The sequence below is a fragment of the Bufo bufo genome, chromosome 3, assembly GCF_905171765.1.
Source record: "Bufo bufo chromosome 3, aBufBuf1.1, whole genome shotgun sequence".
Taxonomy (NCBI): Eukaryota; Metazoa; Chordata; class Amphibia; order Anura; family Bufonidae; genus Bufo; species Bufo bufo.
In genome coordinates, this window is record NC_053391.1 from 121,214,040 (window position 1) to 121,241,862 (window position 27,823).

The 27,823-nt window shown below is 43.4% G+C and overlaps 1 protein-coding gene and 1 long non-coding RNA gene across 3 annotated transcripts in view; both read left to right on the forward strand.

Moving 5' to 3' along the window:
* Nucleotides 1-27,823, forward strand: part of COL26A1 (collagen type XXVI alpha 1 chain) — a 452,146-nt gene that overhangs the window by 329,309 nt on the left and 95,014 nt on the right. The gene's annotated exons all lie outside the window — the stretch shown is intronic.
* On the forward strand, nt 20,325-22,164 carry LOC120994735. The gene is made up of 2 exons (XR_005777464.1): nt 20,325-20,378; nt 21,777-22,164. It is a non-coding gene; the product is annotated as an uncharacterized LOC120994735 (long non-coding RNA).

Genomic DNA, 27,823 nt, shown 5'->3' on the forward strand with positions numbered 1-27,823 from the left:
TTTATACTGGTTCATTATGAGGGGCACTAGGAAGAAGGGGGGAGAGGAGCAATATGTGGGCATTTACTGGGGGCACTATATAGTGGTATTTTATACTGGCACATTTGGGGCACTATGTGGACATTAGCTCAATTGGGGGCATTAAAAGGGGGTATTTTTTGCACTGGCACATTATAAGGAGAATTATTACTACTGTGGGACATTATGATGGGCTTTATTACTACTAGGGGTCTATGGGGAACATGATTACTAATATGGGCATTATGGGAGCATTATTACTTCTGGGGCACAGTGGGGACATGTTCGGGGCACTGTAGGAGCACAATTACTACCATGTATGCTCTAGCAGAGAATTATTCCTATTGGTGGGACTTTTGGGAGCACTATTACTGTGAGGGCACCTTGGCACAGTATCAACTTGCCACAGTTATTTTTGGGGGACGTTATGTTTACAGTATTAGTGTCAGGGGCACTATTTGTTGGGTGCAGTTATTTTAGGGCATTGTATGCCAATAATTATTGAAGAGCACTATCTGCATGGTACTACTTTTATCAGGGGGTTTATCTGTTTTTGCAGTATAGTATTGGGGAGCACAGCGGCACAGTATTGGGGGTGGTAGGATGATTTGTCCAGAAGATGGGAGGATGATGGAAAAGTAGTAAACTAAAATTTTGTTTGTCAAACTGCAGAGACGAGAAATGGCTGAAAAATGGTGGTTTGGTCTGAAGGTCTGAAAGGAGAAGATGAGGAAAGAGAACATCTACATCAAAGAGACGTCACTGGATGTAAGAGGTCTGTGGCGCTGTATTACCCTGTATGTAGGGGTCCATGGAGGGGTTAGTAGTACAGTACTACCTGCACATTGTAAAAAAAAAAGTTGTGCTTTTTAAATTTTTAGAATAATGATACAGCCATTTTATTTGATACTTTTGTGCTGATTCTTTTTTTTTTTCTCTATATTAAGGGACACTATAGTCATCAGAACCACAATAGCTAAACGTAGTAGTTCTGGTGTCTATAGCATGTCTCTGCAAGCTTTTTAATGTAAACACTACCTTTTCAGAAAAAAAGGCAGTATTTACCTTACTGCCAAGAAACACCTCTACTTGCCACTCATCATTATTAAAGTTTACTACTCTACGAGGTGTGTGGATATTTTTTGTGTGTGTGTGTGTGTTGTGGTGGAGGGCACGATTGCATGCTAGGGTGTGGGAAGGCGGGATCCAGGGAGCCCAAGTCAATTCTTGGCCAGGGTCCAATCAATATTAAAGACGGCCCTGCTGAAATGGTTCAGGAACAGCATGGGGAGGATGTCTGGATGCATCTTGGACTCCCAGGTCGCTGCTGGGTACGATGTTGTCTGAGTAGTACGCCACTTTTACAGATTGACAATAATACGCAAAAAAACGAAGATAAAATCGAGAAAAATTGTTAGGAAACATTATTTTCTGTATATTTACTTGTATATAAAGTGCAAGTGCTGCCAAAAATTACAAGGAAGAGGCACTCCGATATAACCTGTATATCACATAAAGGACGGCCTCATTCACATTGTGGTATAATTGTTCATGTAGTGGGACTCCTACACTCATAAAGCCTATGCACTAAGTGATAGGGCTGTCAATAATTAAAAGGAATCGGCACTCCAATACACCCTTTATTACACATAAAGGAGGGCATCATACACACCCTTGAAAAATAATGATTGATGGCCTGCTGGTGACCCTCAAAAACATTAGGAGCAAGGGCCTGCTGGTGACCCTCTAAAACATTAGGGGCGAGGGCCTGCTGCTGATCTGACCATCTAAAACATTAGGGGGGAGGGTCTGCTGCTGAGCTGACCCTCTAAAACATTAGGGGCGAGGGCCTGCTGCTGATCTGACCATCTAAAACATTATGGGCGAGGGCCTGCTGGTGACCCTCTAAAACATTAGGGGTGAGGGTCTGCTGCTAAGCCGACCCTCTAAAACATTAGGAGCGAGGGCAGCTTAATAAACATGTTGATATGATGGAGGAGGAGGAGGATGAGAAAAGGAAGATTGAACCATATACCCTTTTATGTGGTGGAAGGGGTGCATGGGAATACAGTGTATTCAATACACCATAAAAGCCACATTGAAAGTGCCTTTATGTTCAGCCAATTTCCTCTGGTGGAGTAGAGAAGTCAGGGGCAATCCAGGCCTTGTTCATTTTGATAAGCGCATCTGCCTGTCAACTGAAAATGCTGACAGGTTGACTCTTATCAATTATTATGCCCCCAGCAACACTAAATACCCGCTATGACAAAACGCTGGTGGCAGGGCAGGCCAGCACCTCCAAGGCGTAGAGCGCCAGTTCATGCCACGTGTCCAGCTTGAAACCCAATAGTTGTAAGGCACAGAGGGATCACTGAGGACGCTGACATGGTCTGCTACGTACTTCACCATATTCCAAAACTTTTTCCTCCTTGTGACACTAGGCCACGCAACAGGGTGAGGGTGCTGGTGGGGTGTCATGAAACTGTCCCAGGTCTTGGAGAGTGTTGCCCTGCCTCTCTTGGAACTGCTGTGTGTTCCTTTCGTCTCCCCTGCTTGGTTGCCCAAGGAACTACGTACTCTGCCGCCAGCAATGTCAGCTGGAAATTTTAGGAGCAATTTCTCCACAAGGACCTTCTGGTCTTGCACCATTTTGCATTCAGTAATCGGTGTTACACAATCAGTAATCGGTGTTAACCAAAATGTATATAACTCCAGGGTCACAGGAAAGGCAGCATAACATAAAGTCAGCCATGTGTGCCAAAGTCCCAACAGACAAGACTTCAAGACTTCGCTGTCCTCATCAGGAGGATGACTCTCAATCTCCTCATCCTCTTCCTCCTCTTCGGCCCATCTATGCTGAACAGATGGAATAAAACTGCTATGGGGGTCCCTCTGTAGCGGAGGAAACCGTCTCCTGCTCCTCCTCCTCCTGATCATCATCCAATTTGCGCTGAGAAGACGAACTGAGGGTGGTCTGGCTATCACCCTGTGTACTGTCTTCACCCATTTCCACCTCTTCCACATGCAAAGCACGCACCTTCATTGTGAGCAGCGAGCATTTCTGACACAAATGTAGGATGGTCATGCTGAGAATAGCGGCATCGCCGTTCACCATCTATGTTGATTCCTCAAAGTTGCGTAAAACCTCACAGAGGTCAGACATCTATGCCCACTTGTCGCTTGTGAAGAGCGGAAGCTGATTGGAATGGCAACGACAATGTTGCAGCTGGTATTCCACTACTGCCCTCTGCTGCTCACAAAGCCTGGCTAACATGTGGAACCTGGAGTTCCAGCGCATGCTCACGTCGCACAAAAGTCTGTTAGCTGGCAATTGCAAGCACTGCTGCAGCGTTGCCAGACCGGCGGCAGCTGTAGAGGACCTTCGGAAATGGGCACACACGCAGCGCACCTTCACCAGTAGCTCAGGCAAATTGTGGGGGGGGTTGAGAAACCGCTGAACCACTAAGTTGAACACGTGGGCAAGGCATGGTATGTATGTGAGCTTGCCGAGCTCCAAAGCCGCCACCAAGTTACGGCCATTATCAGACTGGTTGTAGGTTGAGTGGCGAGAGCCACAACTCAGTCTGGTCCATTATACCCTGCCACAGCTCTGCGGCAGTGTGCTGTTTGTCACCTAAGCAAATTAGTTTCAGCACAGCCTGTTGCCGCTTTCCTACTGCAGTATTACACTGCTTCCAGCTACTGAATTATGGCTGACTGGTGCTGCAAGATGATAATTCAGAGGTGGAAGTGGAGGAGGAGGTACAGGAGGAGAAGTGGGGGTTGCAGCCACTAATGTAGGTGGTGGCGGAAATCCTGATGGAAGTAGGGCCCGCAATCATTGGCGTCAGTAGCACCTATGCCATCCCAGGGTACGACTCTCTCCCGACCTCCACAACGTTCACCCAGTGTGCCGTCAGGGAAATGTAGTGTCCCTGGCCAAAAGCACTTGTACATGTGTCAGTCGCTAAGTGGACCTTCCCTATAACTGTGTTGGTCAGGGCACAGGTGATGTTACGGGACACATGCTGGTGTAAGGCGGGGATGGCACACGTGGAAAAATAGTGGTGGCTGGAGACTGAGTTACGAAGGATGGCCGCCACCATCAGGCTGCGGAAAGCCTCAGTGTCCACAAGCCTAAATAGCAACATCTCCAGGGCCAGCAATTCGGAAAGGTGCCTATTTAGTGCTATGACCTGTGGGTGGGTGGCTGGGTATTTGCGCTTTCGTTCAAAGGCCTGGGGTATGTACATCTGTACGCTGCGTTGGGACACAGAAGTGGATGTGCTAGCTGATGGTGCTTGCGAAGGTCCAGGTGCAGGGCGGGAGGCATGCGTGCCTGCGTCTTGGACAGGGGATTGGCCAGCACGTGACACAGGGGAAGAGGAGGCAGTGATGTGACCTGCAGACACAGATTGTGGACCCAGGCGTTCGGCCCACCTATTAGGGTGCTTTGATGCCATGTGGCGGATCATGCTGGTGGCGGTGAGATTGCTAATGTTCACACCCATGCCCATGCTCATTTTGTTACGGCACAGGTTGCAAATGACAAGTCTTTTATCGTTCACACTTTCCTCAAAAAAGTGCCAGACTGCGGAACACCTACCACTTGGCTAGGGAGATTGCCGCAAGGGGGTGCTCCATGGAACAGTTGCGGGCCTGTTTGGTGTGGCCCACATTCTCCCTTTTGCCACCCCACTGCCAGCCTGTTGCGGTTCTGCGGACCCCTCCCCCTCTGTACTGCTGTCCACGCTTAGATTGCCACCTTCCCAGGTTGGGTCAGTGATTTTATCGTCCACCACCTCCTTTTCCACTTCCTCACTCTGGTCATCCTCCTGACTTGTTAATCTTACAAGAACCTCACTTATTGACAACTGTGTCTCATTTTCATTATCCACCTTGTGAAACACTAATTGCCGTTCCCCACCATGATCTTCTTCTGACTTCTGAGTTTAGGAATCAGTGCACAAGATCTCCTCATGTCCCTCTTCAAGCGGGCTTGGCGAGAGGCCCAAATCAAGGAATGGCGCTGAAAAGAGCTCCTCGGAATATCCGAGTGTGGGATCACTTGTTTGCCAAGACTCTTCATGGTGGGAGGAAGGAGGATCAGGGTAAGTATTCTGTTGACCAGACTCTTGGCTACTGAGACTGGACTTTGTAGAAGACAGGGTGGTGCTTAACCGACTGGAAGCATTGTCTGTTGCAATCTAACCGACCACCTGGTCGAACTGGTGTGACTTTGAGAGGGGTGTACTGCGCCGCCCTGCAAACTGAGACATGAAGCTAGGTATCGTGGATGAGTGTGTTTCTTGTGCTCTGGCAGCAGGCACAGTTTCACCGTGCCCAGGGCCACGGCCTCTGCGTGCACCATCAGCAGCCTGGCCACTTCTCCGTCCCTTACTACTCGCCTTGAGCATATTAAATGGTATATATGCTTGCAAGTAAACGCAGGTAATGTCACTGTCACCAGCGGTCAAACAATTGCGCTAAATGTCACAGATATTAAGGATGCGCAAATGTAACACAACAGATGTAGCAGAGGTTGTGTCACTGTCAGCAGCAGCCAAACAAATGCACGCAATTTAGTGCAGGTTGTGCTAATAATATATATTGCAGCCAGATAAAACAATAGTCCTTAAAAGGACTTTTGGGTCTCTAACACCTTTCAACAGTAAACCCTGCCTGAAAAAAAACTATTCCTGTCCCTACACTATCTATCCCTTCTGCTGCAGCTCTCCCTGACTAAGACTGAGCCGAACCACGTGTCATCGGGTGCTACAGTATATAGCACCCGATGACGCGTTCCGGCCAGCCAATCACTGTAATGCCAGTAACCAACATGGCTACGGCATTATAGTGAGTGCAAGTACTACCCCGCACGTTTATTGGCTGCGTAGCCAATTGATCATCTGCAGTAAATTCACTTTTGGCTATTTCGAGGTTAAATGTACAGTATGTTTGTAAGTGACACATATATGCACATATGTTAGACAGCTCAATAATTACTTCTGCCTTAACTACCATCTGACGGCTGCTTTGAGACCACCATATACTCACAAGGCTTAGCATTCTTCATTTCCAAAGCCATGTTTTGCTATAGGAGGGAGCAGCGACTTTAGAGCTATGGAAAAAAGCCATGCTAAAAATAATGTTTTTGGCACTGAAATCCTATACTTTCTTTAGAAAAGGTCACACTTTACTCACTTGTAGTTTCCTGGTTGTGTTTTTTGGCTTAAATTCCTATCTCAGGTTTGTGTCGTATAACATGAAGCGTCTACATTGAATTATCATCGACTTATCTTACGGAAAGTGCATGCATTAAAAACACTGTGCAGCATTTTATCAGAATGGTAATAGCAATCCAAGTGCACTTACATGTATGGCAAGAATATCTGATTGAGCTATCACCTGTATATAACACAATACCCTAAGCTGTTGCAAAATCTGCACACTTGGCTCAGTGAAATACTGTGGGGACACAGAAATCGTCTACATTCAGTTACATTTACACTTTTTTTTAATGCTTTTTGCTTTACTGAACCATTTCGAGGAAGATTTATCTAAACTAATGCAATAGAAATATAGAACCGTTGATTATAAGCAGCAACAATTGTATGTTGCTACTTTAGTTTTCCAAAAAGCAACTGGTTGCTATTAGAAATGAGCAAATGTCTTAAAATTCGATTAGGAAACGACTGCCTGATTCATTTAAGAATTTTGTGAAACAAAAAGATAGAAAAAATAGCCATGAAATAGATAAATAGATTGATTTTCTGATTATATACAGTATATGAATGACAATAAATGGGCACACGGACCAAAAACGGACCCTCCATGGACATATTCATGGATAAAACACTGACTGCCTTGTCATAGACATGTGAACAACATATCCTTACACATACAGTAGTCGCTGTGCCTGGAGGGAGAGAAGGAAGGAGACACATTTACTATATCTATTGTTAATGACGTAATTTATGATATCTTCCTCAAGTTTTTAACAGAAGTTCTACTGTACCTTGTCTTTGTAACTGCGAGTAACGAATTAATTTCTGAGCAAACCTACATGTATTTGATATCATTTTTCATGGAACACTTTTGACCTTTCTTTTCTGCCATTAGTTTACAAAGTAATAGAATATTTAAAAATATATATTTGTATATAAATGTACTGTATGTGTTTTCTTTCTTGTTTTTATTAATTATTTTTCCATTAATGTATCCATACAAGGGTTTGTTTTTGTGGGAAGAATAGTAGGATTTTAATGGTGTCATTTTGGGGTACAAATAACTTACTAATTAACTTTTATTATCTATTTCTGGTGGGGGTGGGTTGGAAGAAACACAAATTTTGCAGTGTTCATATTTCAGCATAAATAACTTGATAACTTTACTATCTGGGTCAGTACGATTACAGCAACACCAAATACATATAGTTTTTTTTATGTTTTAGCACTTTTGCACAATAAAACTTTTTTTTTTTTTAAAGAAAATATTTGTGCATCGTCGGATCCCAAGTCCCTTAACCTGTTTACTTTATGAAATACGGAGCTGGTTGCGGGCTTGATTTTTGCGGGTATCATTTTGGGTTACAGTACATAAGACTTTTTAGTCGCTTTTTATTCCGTTTTTTTTTTTTTTTTTTTTTTTTTTTTTTTTTATTGAAAATTTTTATTGTTTTTAATATTTTTTTAAAAGCATTGTACAATTTCTCAATAAGTAAGGCGTACAGCAACACAAGTGACATAATCATAAGCGAAAAAGAAGAATCACCTAAAATAAGGTGTCACAAATGAGAATAAGAAACCAAAGGGCGGTTAAGCCCAACGTGACAGGTATCTGCAAAAAGTGTAAGCCTAACAATAGAGTCAGGCTAAGCGTTAGAGCGCAAAATTAAAGTTCACAATTCTATGGTATAGGCGTTCCCTAGGAGAGGGAGGGAGAGGAAAGAGGAGGGGGGGGGGGAGCAGTAGGGATTGATAGTAACTTGTTACCTGGAAAGGTATATTGGAGAAGGCGGTGAGAAAAACATCCATAATGATTTTGTATCTAGGAGAAATTCCTGTAGCCTTTCCAGGGTGTCCAAGTTTTTAGGAAGGAAGATCTAGAATGTGCCTCCCAGTGTGAAATTTCCTCTAATCTATATATCTGATCCACTTTATTTATCCAGTGTTCAATACTGGGGATTTCAGAGGATAGCCAATGAGTGGGTAAAAGCAATCTAGCCGCCGCCAAGAGGAGGGTGAAAAGGGATTTCTTATGTAGGTCTAGTTTCTCCATTCCCAAAGATAGTAGGATCAGATCAGGGGAGCAAGGGAGGGCTGATTCACATATCTGATTACATATTTTGGAGATTTCATGCCACCATGGGTTAATCCTCTCGCATGTCCACCAAACATGTAAGAAGGATCCCCTGGCTTTATGGCATCTCCAACACAGATCAGTGGCTGTTGTACTGTATCTACAGGTTTTATCTGGGGTTCTATACCATTGCGTCAGAATTTTGTAATTATTTTCTTGGATTCTTATGCATCTAGATATTTTGTGTGGTAGGATTAAGATTCTTGAGGTTTCTTGTGGGGTCAGTGTTCTTTGTAGATCTCTTTCCCACTTGCCCACTATTGCCGATTTAATAAAGGAGGTAGGAGATTTCAGGTGTTTGTAAATTATGGAGATAGATTTAGGAGGGTATCTCTTATTGTTTAGCATTTCTACTAACCATTTCGTTTCCTCTGATATATGGGGACTTCTAACCTTACTGAGCAATTCGGTCTTAAGGAAATGTAGCAGGGTGGGATTATGAATCTGTGTTCCCAATATTTTGCATATTTCCGAGTCAGAAATAATACACCCATCTATATCTAAGAATTGGGATATGGGGATCAATGAGGTCCTAATGAGTAACGGGCAGCTTTCTCTCAGTTCTTTGGGGGCCAGGTTAATTATGTCCTTTATGAGCATAAGTGAGGAAAGAGGTATTGGGGCTCCATTGATGGACGAGAAACCCCCCCAAACCTTTAAAGTACTACGTACAATAGGGTTAGGTATTGAGGCTTGGGTTGGAGGTAGTCTGTCAGCCAGCAGCAAAGCCCTGGGAGAGTAGGGAAGGAGAGCAGTTTCTAATGTAAGCCAGGTTTTATGTATGGGTTCCCTAATCCAATCAATAGCTCTAGAAAGATGGATGGCTTGCATATAAGACCTAGGATCAGGAAGGCCAATCCCTCCTCTGGCTCTAGGTCTAGTTAGGGTATCAAAGGAGATACGAGGGCTTTTACCCTGCCAGATAAATTTACGGACACTCTTATTCAGGGAGGCAAAATATGAGTTAGGGATATTGATAGGGAGAACTTGCATCATATATGTAAGTTTTGGCATAATCAGTGACATAAAGATATTTTTTCTTCCGAACCACGAGAGATAAGGAGAGTCCAGGGAATCCATTTGTGCTATCATAGATGCTAAAAGGGGTTTATAATTTAATTGGAATAGATCTGACAGATGAGGGGTTAATTTAATTCCTAGATAGGTTAGTTGTTGGGTTTGCCAGTTGAAAGGGGAGTTAATTTGGAGGGAGGCAAGACTGGCGGGGGAGAGGCCCATATGTAAAACTTGGGACTTGGAAGGGTTAACCTTAAAATTGGAAAGGGAGCCAAAGAGATCAAGTATTGAGATAATCTTGGGCATGGCTATCTGTGGATTAGTGGTGATGATCAATAGATCATCAGCAAAAGCTGCCAATTTAAACTCTTGTTTCTCTACTTCAAGACCCTTAATATCATTGTCCTGTCTGAGGGCTTGAAGGAGGGATTCCATTACAAGGACAAAGATGAGTGGGGAGAGGGGGCATCCTTGCCTCGTCCCATTTCTAATGGGGAAAGGGGAGGAGAGAAGTCCGTTTGCTGACACGGACGCCGAGGAGCAAGTGTACATGGAGAATATAGAGTTAATATATTGCTCAGGGATTTGGAATTTTGCCAGAGCCAATCTGATATAAGTCCAATCTACTCTATCAAATGCTTTCTCGGCGTCCGTGCCAAGCAAGACCAGGGGGCAGGATCTATGCTTGGCATAGAACAGGGCATCTAAAATTTTTGTGGTGTTGTCCTTGCCTTCCCTGCCTTTAACAAAACCCACCTGATCAGGACGAATAAGATCAGGGAGTAAGCTTTGGAGCCTAGTAGCTAGCATTTTTGCTATGAGTTTAAGATCTACATTAAGCAGGGAAATTGGGCGATAGTTGGAGCAGATCGAGGGGTCCTTACCCTCTTTGGGGATTATCGTGATGACAGCTTTAGTCATATCTGAAGAGAGTGGTTTATTGGTCAGTGTGAGATTGCAGATATTGAGTAGATGGGGTAGTAAAATGCTTTGAAAGGCTGAGTAATAAGTTATAGGGAGACCGTCGGGGCCTGGACATTTGCCCCTGGGGGTAGCTTTAATTGCAGAGATTAGTTCCGTAATAGTGAATGGCTTGATCAGTGATTGTTGTTGGGTCATATTTAATGTTGGAAGGTTAAGAGTCTCAAGAAACGATCTAATGTTGTTTTCTCTGCTTAAGGAGGGGTTAGGGAGGTTAGAGGCTGGGAGATTATATAAGGAATTGTAGAATATTCTAAATTGTTCAGCTATTTCTTCAGCTTTAAATAATTGAGCACCCTGAGGGGATTTAATGGACTGAACATAGCGGGAGTCTCTCCTCTGTTTGATACGGCTCATGACATATTTTGAAGCTTTATTTCCATGAGCATAAATTTTCTGCTGAACAGACAGGAAAAATTTGGCTGAGCGCTCATTCAGAAAGTTCTTAAGTTGAGTTCTAAGAGAAGAGAGTTCCGCAAGTTTCTGTGCCATCAAACATTGTTTGTGAGCTTTTTCTACCTGATGAATTTGCAAAAGCAGGGCATTGAGTTTCTTCTCTGACTCTTTTTTTAAAAAGGAGCAAAGGCTGATCAATCTTCCGCGTATATAGGCCTTATGAGCGTCCCAAACAATTTGAGGGGTTACCTCAGGGGTGTTGTTAATTAGGAAATAATCTTCTAGGTAAGAGGAGATTTGGGTAATATGTTTTGTGTTATTCAATAGGGATTCATTGAATCTCCAGTTAGGTTGTCTAGTACTTTTTATTCCCGGGGATATATTACAATAAATTGGAGAATGGTCTGACAGAGTGATGTCTCCTATTTTGGGTACAGTGCAGTATTGTAATTTTTCCTTTGGGACTAAAATGTAATCAATTCTGCTATAGGAGTTATTTGGGGGTGAATAGAAGGAGTAATCTTTTAGATCTGGGTTATGACAGCGCCATACATCTATAAGTCCCAGGTTATGTAGTGTATTATGCATCCGCTTGAGATTTTTTGTAGAGATAGGGGACCTTTTAGATGATGTGTCTATTAAGGGGTTGAAAGCAATGTTAAAGTCTCCTGCAACCAGCAGAAAGCCCTCTCTATGTAGCTCTTTTAGGGAAAAAATCTTATTAAGCCAATTAAGTTGTTCAGTATTTGGGGCGTAGATATTTACGAATGTAAACATCGATTGTCCTACCAGACCTTTAAGAATCAAATATCGACCCTCTGGGTCTTGGATATGAGATTTGTATTGAAAAGGTAGGCCTCTGCGGAAGCCTATGCTAACTCCCCTCGAGGCTGCACCCCCGGCCCCACAGTGATACCAGCAGGGGAATCTGGAAAAGGAAAGGTTAGGATAGTTATTGTGCTTAAAATGTGTCTCTTGGAGAAATATCACTGAGCATTTTTCCTTATGTAAGAGGGATAAGATCTGGCTCCTTTTTGAGGGGGATCTCAGTCCCTTCACATTATATGAGGCTAATTTAAAATCCGCCATGATCTTTTAATGGAATGGGGAGACCATAAGCTGTAGATGACAATATAGTTGAATAATTGACAGACCAGATACACCGTGAGGTGGAGAGTACAGCCACAAGGGGACCCACAAAGCATCCATCTCTTCAGACTACACCTTCCATAAGTCTTCCCTCCGAACGAGGAACTCTGCTCCCATATTGAAGAAGACATAGAATTGTTTCTTAAATACCTGTCAAGGTAAAAACAGATTGAACAAGAACCAAAGAACTCAAATAAAAACAATGAGATGATGAGTAACATCCAGACAAGGTCGGATATAAACATACACTGTCTGTCAAAAATAACAGAACCAGTAGGGGGGGAAAGGGTATTATACCCAGAAGCACTTTCCCTCTTGGTTAATAAGAGTACCAAAGCATAATGAGTTTATGTGGTACTAGTAGGGGGGGAAGAATGGGAATCTTTTTAGTCGCTATAACAACCATTCAAATTATATCCATAGTTATTCAGCCAGGAAGAAGACAGCCTGGAGTATTTAGGAGAGAAAAAAGAAAAAGAAAAGGAAAAATAAAATATGTAGGTAAAGTGGTACATTTGACTTTCATATTACAGTGGGTCATATATAAATATGAAGAACATTAAAGCAAGAGCAAAGTAGGCTGGTTATAGCGTGACTAGCCCGACATTTAAACAGATGGGAAAACTCAAAGGAGAGATCCCTACTGTCTCTACATCTATTACTCAGTGAGGAGCGGGGCCCGAGGATAATGCGGACCCAGCTCCACACCAAGCACATAGCATGCAGTCACTGTTTTAAACATAGAATAGAAGCTCAGCTGCATCAAGTCCCATCTGACGGTTTTCTTGGTCGCCTAAAACATAAAAGGAAGAAAGAGGGAGAGGGAAAAGAGAGGATAATTAGCTGTCCGCCATGGAGAGACGCTTTGGTGTGGAAAAGGAATCTCTTCTTTTATTGTTTCTTTGCGGCCTTGGGGTGCGTTGGGGCTCCCAGGGGATGGTCTTGGGTAGTTCTGGTAGAGAATTCAGATTTTGGACCATGTCCCAATTAGCAATAGGCAATGGAGGCAGCTGGAGGAGATCATAGGTCTTGTCCAGGTCAGCAAATGATGAGACATGGATACGTCGCCCATCGTGGAGGAAAGATATGCCAAAGGGAAATGTCCATCTGTAGATGATTCTTTTCTGTCTGAGCCAATCCGTGAGGGGTTTTAAAGCTTTGCGCTTTCTAAGGGTTGATTGTGACAGGTCTTGGTAGATAGAGATGTTATTGTTTTCCCATTCTATTGTATTAGAAGACCTTGCGCCGGCTAGTATGGCTTCTTTCACGGGAAAATGTAAAAATTTACATATTATATCTCTGGGCGGCTCATTGTCCCTTGGTTTAGGTCTAAGGGCTCTGTGCACCCGTTCAATTAAAACTTCATGTGCCGAGTCTGGGCCTAGGATTTTGAAGCAGATGTGGATTACCGTTTCTGGAATATCAATTGCCATGACAGTCTCAGGTATCCCCCTGAAACGCAGGTTGTTACGCCTGCTCCTATTCTCCTGATCCTCCATGGCTGTGTATAGGGCATTTAGGTGGCACTGTGCTAGCGACATGCTAGATGAAACTTCTTCACGGTGCTGGAGGATTGTGGCCTGTGTTTCTTCTAAGGCCTCCACTCTCCTACCTATATGTCTGATGTCCTCTTTTATCGAGGTAATGTCCACACTTATGGGGCCCAGAGCTTCTGCTAGCGCTTCTTTTAGGAAGGCTCTGGAAATAGGAAGGCATTCCGCTTCACAGGGGACGTCTCCTACCTGGTCACTACCACCGGCGGCTAGTTGTTTATGACCGGAGCGTGGGGTGCCGGGCGCCATCTTGGATTCTCGGCTCCCAGTAGCAGCGGCAGCTTTCTTCATAAATTTCTCAATTTCTCCCGCTTGGCTTTGGGAGCGGTTGCCTCCTGGCTGGTCAGTGGGCTTCTGGCCCCCGATTTTAACCATTTTCTGGCTTTGGTAGGCTTATGGTAAGGTGCTATGAGGGATATGCAGGCAGGAGCAGTGCCTCACACGTCCATCCGGCTCAAGCGCTGGCTCCGCCCCCCCTTTATTCCGTTTTTTTTATGGTGAATAAGCAAAAACCAGCGATTCTGGTATTTTGTTTTTTGCGTTCATGGTAGTGGATAATTGCATGATAATTGTGTAGTGTGGGTCATTACGAACATTGTACCAAATACTGTTTGTGGAGATTTTATTTTTGCAATTGTTTAAATTGAAAAACAACTTTTTTTTACATAGAATTTTTTAAATAAAACTTTTGTTAACCATTTAATTGTCTCATAAGAAGGCTATAATAAGTGATCGTTTAATCACTTCTAAAATCCTTTGAACTGTTCATGTAGTGCAATGTTTTTTTACTGTCAGTGCTATACTGACATCAACCAGTAGGCTAAGTCAGAGAGGTGTGCCCTGCTGGGACACACTGGAGGCAGTCTTGTGGCCTTCATTAGACCACAGCCTGCATGCACAGACATCAGCACCCCACAATCTCATTCATGGGATTCCTCTGTAACCACTTACATGCCACAGGCACTATTGACCTTGGCATCTAAGGAGTTAAACAGCTGAGATAAGTGCTTTTTCCTTTAGAGCAGGAGGCCTGTGCCATGCTTAGACCGGTTCATCATAAAAAGGCAGTGGCCCAGCCTAAGGCCACTTAGAGACTGTCGTAAAGGGGCGTATTGGTGGTCACTAAGGGGTTAACATTATCCTCAAATAGTTGGACAAAAGAACTTTCTTTGAACAAATGTTCCCAGAAAGATCTTTCGTCCATTGCCTGGTTTCAGTGAACGTGTATGGGCAGTTTGAACAATGGAGTAAAATGTGTATGACCGTGTCTGTGAAATAATCATTTAACAGATGATTGTCCATCTGCTGTTCAACCATCAACCAACCTATAGCTAATGTCTACGGCCACCTTTAGTCAGAAAGATTTGTAAACTGATACAACTGTGATATGTACCCTGGTCTGGGCTTCTGTGGATAAGATGCAGGACTGTTGTCCAGTTGATACAATGAGAGATGTTGAGAGTTGGAAGCTTGGAAAAATAGCATGCCGTTGGCGGCACAGTAGTTTATTCTTCTTGCCCTTGTGACCCAGTGGTATATTCATCATACCCTGGTGACCCAGTGGTATACTATTCATATCCTGGTGACCTACTGGCAGATCTGTTGTTTAACTGATACAATGGGAGATGCTGAGAGTTGGAAGCTTGGGTAGCATGCCATTGGCGACACAGTAAAATATTCTTCTTGCCCTGGTGACCCAGTGGTATATTTATCACACCCTGTTGACCCAGTGGTATATTATTCATATCCTGGTGTCCTACTTGTATATTCAGAATATACATAGAAACCACGGCACTCGATGTATCGTTTGTCAAAAATAATTCATTTATTTATTGTCCATCCCAAATAGGATCTTTTTTAGTTGCAAGTGGCCAACGTTTCGGTCCACTAGGACCTTGATCACGGCCTTGATGCAGGAGATCGGAGGCGCCGGGAGGACTCCCGGCGCCTCCGATCTCCTGCATCAAGGCCGTGATCAAGGTCCTAGTGGACCGAAACGTTGGCCACTTGCAACTAAAAAAGATCCTATTTGGGATGGACAATAAATAAATGAATTAACTTTGACAAACGATACATCGAGTGCGGTAGTTTCTATGTATATTCTGACTGACCTTCTCCACTGAGCACCGACAACTACACACCCGGAGTGCCATCCACTACAATCATTACTACTTGTATATTCTTCTTGTCCTAGTGACCAAGTGGTCTATTCTTCATTTTCTGTTGTCTATGAGCCACTCTTCAGTTACTGGTGGTCCTGTATTTAAACAGACAGTTCTGTTGTGTTCCAGTAAGACCTGCTCTTATTAGAAGAACATTGAACTTTACGCCATGTTACAATATCCTTGTTATTAGGGGCTGACCTTGAAAGTTTACATTACAACAGACAAATTCTAGACAGTACATTATACCAAAGACTCCTAACAAGGATCTCATATTTCATGTATGTGAAGTGAATCATATGTAACAGATCACTGTAAAAAATATATTAAAATGGTGTCATCTTGTGCTGCTCAATGAATCACTCTATTGTGTCATATTATTGGATGATTAATCCAAGATTCCATTTTATTTAACATATGCTTTGTTTCTATTTGGGAAAGTGGATGACAGATCGAACAACTATGTACTTGTGGTAAGACCTATTCTTTACCACAGATTGCACTGTACTGTACATCTTACCAGACTTAACATATAAAAATAAGCCAAGGATAATATAGCACACTCCTCTCATTCCTATCCCATAGCCTAATCCAAAATTCACCATTCAGTCTGTTTGTTAGCTTTCATGACAATGACATACCCATCCGGGAATACTGAATAAATGATGAGTAACATTTGCATAGCACTAATATGTGATTCCAGGACATAATTGTCGTCTATCCCTGATCATACAAACCACATTTATTTCACTCGATCACACCCATCTTTTAGACCATAACCCTTTTTAGATAGCCTCATCACAACTCTTGAGATACTGTAGAACTACAGTATAATGTAGTATATGAATTTTTAAGGCTGTCTTTTTATGCTAAGTTTAAGGGGTTATCCGGGAAATAATATTAAAGACCGATCCTCAGGATGGGTCATAAATATCACATCGGCGGCAGTCCAAGTCCCGGCACACTGGTGAGCACTGCGGCTTCCCCTATGGCAGCTTAGCAAGCACAACGCCATACATTGTATAGCGGCTGTGCTTGGTATTGCAGCGCAGACCCATTGATTGGAATGGGGCTGAGCTGCAACTAAACCATGTCACTGATGTACAGTGATGTCACAAGACCTAGGAAGAGGTCCAAGCATTGGTGGGGATCCCGGGAGTCAGACGCTCTCCGATCTGACCTTGAAGAACTATCCTGAGGATAGGTCATCAATATCAGTTCCGAGATAACCATTTTACCCCGTAGTTTAAAAAAATAATGGGAAAAAAAAATACCTAGACATGCAACCATGAAATTCTAAAAATATATGAAAATGTATAATTCCGTATTTTTGTAGTTCAGCCTAGAGTTGGCCATAAATTAGGGGTTTCAGATGGCTCAAAGACTTCTTTCATGGATGGTCTGTGAAGGTTGTTGTTTTGGTTGTCAATACTACAGTATATGTTAAAATGACAACTCACTGATCAATCTCAACTGTGATATGTGCCCTGGTCTGGGCTTCTGTGGATATAAAATGCAGATCTGTTCAGCATGAGCGAGTTTTCAACTACTGTATAGCACATGAAGAAAACCAACATGGCAGATCTACGTTACTTTTTGACAAGTATCTGTAATCCGTCTGCACCATTTTCTGGTCAACAGAAAGCAATCTAAAGTTGCATGTGCTGCCATATAAAATCTCTAGCATAGATAGACCTCATATACAATATATGGTAATACCAACCCTGAACAACAGCACACAGTTCTATATTATAGAGCTGTAGGCTCTCCATGTGCTGCCATATCAAGGATCCATATTGTACTGTATGTCATTGTATACTACCGTAGAAGAATCGCTGGAAGAAGAAGTCAACCAAATTGTTCTGTAGTATGACTATATAGAATCATGGAGTTTGACCAGATTAAAAATGAAATTAAAAAAATAATGTATAAAATGTTTGGGTTTCATATGCTAGGGAAGGTAGAACAATACAGCTTAAAAACATCTTTGTCAAATTTCATTTTATATAATAATAATAATTAGAAAAAAAACCTGATCCTACTAAATTCCAGCTAAAGTTCAACCTATTTTGTTTAAACCCTTCTTTGTGATAAGAAACTGACTAGTGTTGGGAAGCACACTTGGTGCTGGGTGTTACAGATCTGACATGTAGAGTGACTTTTTTTTAAACAAAGAAAGACAATTATCTCAACAATAAATCAAGATTTTTTTGGTCTGTGTTACATGTGTCCACATTCTGACGGTTTGCCAATTCCATTTAGAAATGTTCAAAGCTGTTATGTTTTTCTCAGAATGCCAGAGTGACGAGTTCTCGTCTTTATCTCCAAAGAAAATACAGTAGTATAATTCCTTCAAGTTTTGTCATTCTCAAAGGTCTGCCAAATGAACCCACACTGAGATGTCTTGCTTTTGCTTAAATATAAGATGATTTGAAGCCAATCTGTAACCCCATTCACTTCCCTGCAATTCTTCAACCCCTCAGAGGTATGGATAGTTGCAGTCTAAATTCTAATAACTAAATTCTCATGAGGTATCATGTGGGCATATACTTTTGGGTCATCGGATAGATGTACGGTACGTGGTGCACTGTTCATGGCTATGGAAGAACAAGTCTAAGTGTACTGAGAACAATCCTTGATTAGCTAATTTTGCTCAATTGTGATCCACTCCATACTAGAACACAGAGAAGAACCTTTGTTTTGCTAATTTTGTGATCCACTCCATACTAAAACATTACTTAAACATGTTATTCAGACTATAGATGTTCATGGCCTATCCTCAGGATAGGTCATCAATATCGGATCAGCAGGGGTCCAACACCCCTCACCCCCACCGATCAATGTATCCAGTGGAAGCATAACATTCTGTACACTGTTCCGTCCTACTGAAACTGGGAAAATGTTAATTGACTTTTTCAATGGATTTCAATGGCTATTGTCACGAGATAACACTGTGCCATGTGTTATCAGAGTCAATTTACGCCTGGCAACATCTGACCAATGTAACCAGTCAGCACTTTCATGTACTGTAGATGACAGCAGCTATTTAAAGAGATCAAGCGCCGGGCAGCCATTTATATTTACTTAATAAAAAGTAAGGGATGGAGCAAGAAGAGCTGCAGACCTTCTCACAAGTGAGTAGTAGTGGCCATTGGCCCTTCAGTGAAGAGTAAACATGTGGATGGGTTGAGGTGAAGAGAGAAGTGTATGTATGAATAAGAATGGTAGGGATAAATGAGGATGGGGGGATCCAATTAAATGAATGATTGCTCACTTTACAGCTCTCATGCCAAACTTCAAGCGACTAGGGTGGAAGGTACTTTCTGAAATCTCTGCATAAAGTGAATTTGACCTGCCCCCGAACAAAGCATCTTTACCTTAGCTAAGCCTCTTAACACTGCTTATTATTCATTATGTCAAGATAGACCAATGTTTGTTGAATATGTAGAAAGTCTTGCCGATTTTTTTGGGCTTTTTTTATTATTATTATTTACTATTTTTATCACAAGTACAAACTTTAGGGAGTTTAGGGTGCTTCAATTCATAGGTTTTAATAGCATTTTCTAAACATTTTTTGCAGCATTTTTTTTTTTGCAGTAAAAACACCATAGAAACATAGAAACATAGAATGTGTCGGCAGATAAGAACCATTTGGCCCATCTAGTCTGCCCAATATACTGAGTACTATGGATAGCCCCTGGCTATATCTTATATGAAGGATGGCCTTATTACTATCCCATGCATGCTTAAACCCCTTCACTGTACTTGCAGCTACCACTTCTGCAGGAAGGCTATTCCATGCATCCACCACTCTCTCAGTAAAGTAATACTTCCTGATGTTACTTTTAAACCTTTGCCCCTCTAATTTATAACTATGTCCTCTTGTAGCATTTACCCTAGGTGGTAGCTGACAGTTTATGGGAAATATGAAACACAGGGGACACAAATGTGTTTTTAATCCTGCCATTTTTCTTAATTAGGTGGTGTTTCTTGTCTTTTTTTTTTTAATGCTGCATACAGCAACTCTGGGGTTTTTACAGGTTTTTTAGCATTGCTTTATACATAGGGGAAATATGGCACAAAGAAAACACCAGCGGAATGACACACTGGGGCAGATTTATGAAAACTGGTGCAAAAAAAAAATGGCTTAATTGCCCATAGAAACCAATCAGATTGATCCTTTTATTATCCAAAGGAGCTCTGTAAAATGAAAGGTAGACCCTGATATTTTGCTATGGGCAACTAAGCCAGTATGGAATGAAAAAAAAAAAAAACAGAAAAAGGCAGCAAAAAATGTGGCTGGCAAAAAAAAATTACCACCTGCTCTTGTTCTGGCATTTTTTTTACTGGTGAGAAAATGCCAGATCCAAATTCATGTGTGAGACTTAAGACTTCAGGATAGAATGTCTCTTTAAATGTGATGTTCTTTGCTCATGACGGAGGTGTAGCTACTGTAGGCTTTCCTGCCTGCACCTGGGGCAAGGATTCAGGATCCCCCCCCCCCCCTCTGCAAATGTGCCCCTCAAATTTACATAAAGAGGAAAAAGTTAAGCAAACTATTTTTTAACTTTTTTACACTAAGCCTCTCCTCTACCTCCCAATGCATAACTATACTCACCCAGTCCCACTTACCTGATAAAATCCATCATAGGGTAGACCTTGCAATAAATGAAAGAACCAGCTGGTTCCAGGGTGTCGCTGGCATTGGCATGATGTCCGCTGGGTACGTAAAAAGGTCACTGTGGTAATAGAGAAAAAAGAATAATCAATATAAGGAAGGGATGGAAATCCCCAGCAGGCGGCGCTGTGCTTGCCCTGTAAAACTGAGCAGTGCCGATGTAGAACAGGGTAATCTAGGGCATTTCCCCTTAGTGCTACCACACAATACTAATAACCCCATTGTGCCCCCTCACAGTACTAATGCTCACATTGTGCTTCCTTCACAATAGTTATGCCCACCTTGTGGTCCCTTCACAGTGGTTATGTCCACCTTTGTGCTGCCTCACAGTAGTTATGCTCACTTTTGTACCCCCTCACCCTAGGTATGCCCACCTTGTTCCCCTACAGTAGTTATGCCCACCTTTGTGGCCCTCACAGTAGTTATGCCCACCTTGTGGCCCCTTCACAGTAGTTATGTCCCCTCACAATAGTTATGCCCACTTTTGTTCCCCCTCACAATTGTTATGCCTACTTTTGTGCCCCTTCACACTAGTTATGTCCTCCTTTTAGCCCTTCACTTTAGTTATGCCCACCTTTGTACCCCCCTTACAGTAATGTCCACTTTTGTGCCCCTTCACAGTGGTTATATCCTCCCTGTGCCCCCACCCTTTGGTCGCCAGTGCCCTCTCCAGTTCCAGGAAAAATAAAAATAAATCTTTCCTGCTTTACTGAAGATCGGCACATCCAGCTGCAGGACGTGCTCCCACACCCCCACATCGTGCTGCTGGTATGCAGGAGGATGATTCCCAGGCTTTCAATGCTCCTACCGCACAGCCAGCAGCGTGTTGTGCGGCCTGCAGGGAGCGCCAGAGCTCAGCTGAACAATTAAGCAGGGAGCAGACGGCCCCTGCTTCACTATGTTAAGGAACTGCCCAGGGTCTGCGCGCACGTGCCCTGTCTGCCCCCCTTTCGCTACGCCCCTGACTTATGTACAAACATTGCTTGGCTGTCTTTTATAGCTTATCAATCTAAAGCTTTATTTTAGGATAATGGGGGTAATTTCTTATGAATCTCCATGCCAGAAACTGGCAAAAGGTCACAAACCCTGGTGGGGAGTGGTCGGGTGGTGTCTGGGTGTGCGCATGGCCATTGCCCCTTGTGCATTCCCTATCATTTACACCAGGTTTCTGGCATAAACAATGATTGAAATTTACTCCAGTAACAATCTGGAGCAGGCTTCCATCTAGGTACACAGACGGCCAGAGGATGCACCTCATTTATCACAAGGCCTGCACCTCATCATAAATGAAGTACAGTGTACATTCTCCTCCAGCTGTGCAGGGAATATGACAGACTGGTGTATAATGCCAGTCTTTCAAAAATGACCCCCAATATGTAGGCCATATGCTAATCAATATGTCTCTGCCACTACTACTTTCTATCTGTTGTCAAGGCTTTGAATTTCACATTTAAGCAACAGAAGGCTCCTCTGTCTCTTTGTAGGAGCTGTATGACTTGAAATGATGAAGACCAACTGTATTAAAATGTTTGAAGCATTCTCTAGGTTCTTCATCCATATGGCACCACTTCGCCAGAAACAAAACAAAAAAGCAAAGTATTGAAAAGCACAAGTGTTGATATATTTTATATAATTACATTGCTGGTTCATATTGTAATGGGATAAATGGTTTGAGGCTGTCAGATTAGCACCAGGGAATTATGTATCCTGGGTAGACATCCAGCCAAGCCTCGGTGTATCTCCATTTCAGTGTCAGTTACGTTGTAGATTAGTGACTCTCATGATTGCTTCAAGTATATTTCCTATGTATAATTAGGCTTTTTGCTGACAATATATTTGTTATTTCTAGTCCGCTAGAGAAAAGCCTTCATACACAGTTGGCACTAGCCTTGGAACTGCCAATCGCCAACTAATAATTCACACATAAATGCATTGACCACAAAGTCTCTTTCCATTATGGAAGTTTGAACACAAGTTGGATAAGTGGAAAAAATGTACTATATGTGAGGTGAAAATTAAACACTTCAGTTGCATAGAAGATATATATAACATTAACTATGCCATATATCCAATGTATGTATTCATCTGCCAAAGCGACCTCACTTTTTCAAAAGTGGTCACCAATACCCTATACAGCATGTTCAAATAGATTTGTGTGGCTTTCGAAAAATATTTAAAGGACAATCTAATTTATGTTATTATGTCTTCTAAAGCTATAAAAAAAAGTTAATATATACTGTGCAGTGGCGTCTCTAGCTTCCAAATTTGGGGGGGGGGGGGGGGGGGGGCCCACTGGGGGCCAGGACAAAAGTAGGGGGGGGGGGCAGCTATAACAACGATACATTTACACAAATATGCTTAGAAATGCTGCGATACTTTACCCAATACCTAAAACCGCAACAGGGAAGAAAAGTCCTGCTTTCTGTGGTTTAAAAAAATAAACAATCACTCAGATTTCAACATGTCCTAGCTGCCTGGGCATTCTAGAATTACTCCAATTCCAGCATCTACCGGTTGTGTCAGAGGTAAGTCCCCTTCTCTTTGTCACATGGCATGACCCGATAGTATCGCTATCGGCGAGCACCTGAAGTACTTGTACTCAGTATTAAAAAATGATATTTAGTGCATTCCTATGAAACATAACAGAAAAATTAGGAATAAAACAATAACCTCCTACTGCGATTTTTAAAGAAAACAAAGAAACACAAGATACAAATTTTAGCTTTTGTTTTTACTGCAACTCGTAGTAAACAAAATGAACAACAATTGTAGTAAATACTTATAGTGTATCTGTCACTTAATCTATAGTGGTTATACTGGCGACACTGTGTAGTAGGGGTTAACCAGCATATGCCAGGCATACCTTTGTTTGAATACTTTGCAATTTGATACTTTCCATTAAAACAAAACATGTTTTATAGCATCCCCGTGACCAGTGCCAGAGTGACCAGGTGTCCGCAGCGCCTCTCTCCGCTGACATCAAGCCACTCTGCCTGGTGATTGACACACAGGGCTGCCATGGGAAGTTTAAATGCCTCTGTCAGTATTGACAGGAGCATCTAAATGGTTAATAGCCAACAGCGGAGATTGCTCTGCTCCGGGTATTAACAACAGCACTCTGCTGTTGAAAACAGCCAGGTGCCGCTGGGTATGGAGCGGACTCAAGTCCCAAGCCCTCTCCACACTCTCTTAAGGACCCCATGATGTGTATTTACATCATGGCTCGTTAAGGGGTTAAGACAATATCTGTAACGAAAATAAAGGCACAAAGGAAATGGTGGAAAATTGTGTGCAAATATTACTCCTAAATAACTACTGTGTAAGGAATATCTTCAGTTTTCTACATATCTTTGCAGTCTTCCCTTCTTTTCTGCAGGGGGGCATCAAGCTCTCATGGGCTCACCACACTGAAGCTGTGCCTCACCCACTGCCCTTTCACGATACAAGAGTTTGTGTGTGTCCCAGGGTTTTATCTTGTGTGCTTTGGACCTTCAGCAATGATTAAACACAAAAAAAGTAAATAAAAAAAAATATATATACATTTAAATAGCGTATCCCTGTTTACAGTATAAGAGCAGGGGTTCCTGTCAAAATAATAGGAGTTTCTGCACTTTATTGTTATTCTAAGTGCAAAAGGTGTGCCAGATTGGCTGCTCACCTCTTCTCTTAATGTGGTGCAAAAGGTGTGCCAACTCTAGCTGGGCCTGTGCAGTATAGTAGAACTGTCAGCATATTATGACAGTTCGCCTGTGAGATCCACTGGCTTCCTGTTGCCAAGGCAACCAGCCAGGTTCTGCCACCGATCTCGAGGTGCATTGAGAATGCAGGACTTACGCATACGTCCAGTTGTGCGAACATTGCAGCTGCAAGGACATATGCATACGTCCTGAAGCGGGAAGGGGTTAAAGGGTTTTTCCCAACTCATTAAGTTATATACACTCACCTAAAGAATTATTAGGAACACCTGTTCTATTTCTCATTAATGCAATTATCTAGTCAACCAATCACATGGCAGTTGCTTCAATGCATTTAGGGGGGTGGTCCTGGTCAAGACAGTCTCCTGAACTCCAAACTGAATGTCAGAATGGGAAAGAAAGGTGATTTAAGCAATTTTGAGTGTGGCATGGTTGTTGGTGCCAGACGGGCTGGTCTGAGTATTTCACAATCTGCTCAGTTACTGGGATTTTCACGCACAACCATTTCTAGGGTTTACAAAGAATGGTGTGAAAAGGGAAAAACATCCAGTATGCGGCAGTCCTGTGGGCGAAAATGCCTTGTTGATGCTAGAGGTCAGAGGAGAATGGGCCAACTGATTCAAGCTGATAGAAGAGCAACGTTGACTGAAATAACCACTCGTTACAACCGAGGTATGCAGCAAAGCATTTGTGAAGCCACAACACGCACAACCTTGAGGCAGATGGGCTACAACAGCAGAAGACCCCACCGGGTACCATTCATCTCCACTACAAATAGGAAAAAGAGGCTACAATTTGCACGAGCTCACCAAAATTGGACTGTTGAAGACTGGAAAAATGTTGCATGGTTTGATGAGTCTCGATTTCTGTTGAGACATTCAAATGGTAGAGTCCGAATTTGGCGTAAACAGAATGAGAACATGTATCCATCATGCCTTGTTACCACTGTGCAGGCTGGTGGTGGTGGTGTAATGTTGTGGGGGATGTTTTCTGGGCACACTTTAGGCCCCTTAGTGCCAATTGGGCATCGTTAAAATGCCACGGGATACCTGAGCATTGTTTCTGACCATGTCCATCCTTTCATGACCACCATGTACCCATCCTCTGATGGCTACTTCCAGCAGGATAATGCACCATGTCACAAAGCTCGAATCATTTCAAATTGGTTTCTTGAACATGACAATGAGTTCACTGTACTAAAATGGCCCCCACAGTCACCAGATCTAAACCCAATAGAGCATCTTTGGGATGTGGTGGAACGGGAGCTTCGTGCCCTGGATGTGCATCCCTCAAATCTCCATCAACTGCAAGATGCTATCCTATCAATATGGGCCAACATTTGTAAAGAATGCTATCAGCACCTTGTTGAATCAATGCCACGTAGAATTAAGGCAGTTCTGAAGACAAAGGGGGGTCCAACACCGTATTAGTATGGTGTTCCTAATAATTCTTTAGGTGAGTGTATATCCACAGTATAGGGGATAACAAGCAGATAGGTGGGAGTCTGACTGCTGGAACCCCTGCCGATCCTGAGAATGTAGACATGCATAGGGAATGGATGGAGTGGTGGACACGCGGGTGCAGTCCGCACCATTCACTCCAGGCACAAATATGTCCCCATTCTCAGGATTGGTGGGGGCCCCAGTGGTCAGACCCCCATCTGCTGCTTTAGCCTATAGAGCAGTGGTCTCCAAACTGTGGAGCTCCAGATATTGCAAAACTACAACTCCCAGCATGCCTGGACAGCCAACGGGAGTTGTAGTTTTGCAATATCTGGAGCTCCACAAGTCCACAGTTTGGAGACCACTGCTATAAAGAAAAAGGCAGCAGCTTTAGTGTCTCTAAACCTTGTTCCCCACACACTATTACAGTCCACCAGCTGCACTATGCACTGCAGGAGCCAGCAACAGTTCTGATGACATAGTAAGTCATTTAACTGGATCTTCTTACTGTCACTGCTTCTGGCTCCTGCTGCTCTGTCTGCCTGCTTAATTACTCACTGATTCCAAGCAGGCAGGCTGGCTCACTCACTGGCTGTCCTCTCCTTCTGGGCCTCTGGCTACCAGGCAGCTGGCTCTTTCACACTTCTCTCCCTCCCTCTCTAGTTCTTAGCCCCGGCTAGGCCTCCTTCTATTCCCCTCAGCGGTGGTGAGACAGCCGGTCCCGCCTTCACTTCTTTCTCCCACACTGACCCGCGGTGGCGGCGCTGACTCCAGGGGCCGGCCCGGCACTGACTGAGGAGGAAGCACCCCGGCGCTGCGCACCACATGATGCACAGTCCGATGTCACAGCACTCAGCTGGTGAGTTTCCCTGCCCTGTGCCCGCTACACAGCCATCGCGACCAGCGGCGAGCAGGCGGGCCAGGCAACGATTATGTGTCCACACACACTACCAGGGGCGGACTGGGAACTTTAAGTGGCCCTCGAAAATAAACCTAAAAGTGGCCCCAAGTTGTAGGCGGGTCCAGTGACAGGAGGCGGGGCATTACAAGTAGGCAGGACCAACAGAAGTAGGTGGGGCCAGCAATAGTATGGTGCAGCACAAAATACTTCCCTAGTAAAACCAAATATCACATTGCAGCACAAAATACTTCCCTTTCCCCATACTGAGGGCAGTGATACAGCTGAATTCAGGAAAGCACTCGTAGCTGCTGGCCAAGTGCATAAGTACCTGAAGCTCCTAGGGCTCATTATGATCTGTGGATGGCACTGTTATGGGGGATCTGTGGATGACACTGTTATGGGGATCTGTGGATGACACTGTTATGGGGATCTGTGGATGATACTGTTATGGATATCTGGGGATGACACTGTTATGGAGGGGATCTGTTGATGACACTTATGGGGGGATCTGTGGATGACACTGCTATGGGGGGATCTGTGGATGACACTGCTATGGGGGGATCTGTGGATGACACTTATGAGGATATCTGTGGATGACACTGTTATGGGAGGATCTGTGGATGTCACTGTTATGGGGTATCTGTGGATGACACTGTTATGGGGATTTGTGGATGACACTGTACAGAGGGGAATCTGTGGATGACACTGTACAGAGGGGAATCTGTGGATGACACTGCTATGGCGGGTATCTGTGGATGACACTGTTATGGAAGGGAATCTGTGGATGACACTGTTATGGAGGGGGATCTGTGGGTGACACTGCTATGGGGGGGATCTGTGGATGACATATACCGTATATAGCATCTTATGCTAAGAAAAAGGGGGTCAGTCAGCACATACCAATGCGCAGGGGCACGTTGCTATGGCTGAGAACAAGACTGTTAGACAAAACAAGCAATGCAACAGCTCACTGCAAATCAAATAAGGTACAAAATTGCATCATAATAGCAAATGCTGAACTAATAAGTTAGAGATACTTGGCAAATCGTTTTGTACAAAATTATTTGAGCCCGTCTGCCGAACGTCAAGGCAATCTCTAGTTAGACGGGTTCCTAACACTAAATATACCTGTTATGTGCCATAGCGGCTATCATAAAATTCAGAAAGTGTAGGTTCCACTTACATGCTGGATCCGCCTGAATTTCCGTCATTTTCGGTGCCAAAATGACCTCCATTATATCCAGGGAAAGCAGTTACCAGCATGCACGCCGGGCCCACTCCACACCACCCCTGGCGCCACATGGTCACCAAGGACTGCAATGAGAGTCCACACACTATCTCTCTCCTGGTGCCAGATGGCTTCAGTGAGTGGGGGGGAGCAGGCCAAGCTAAATACTAACACTAATTAAAATCAACCTGTGGGACAAACGAGCTGGAAGGAGTGCACGACTGGGGAGGCAGCCACACCTC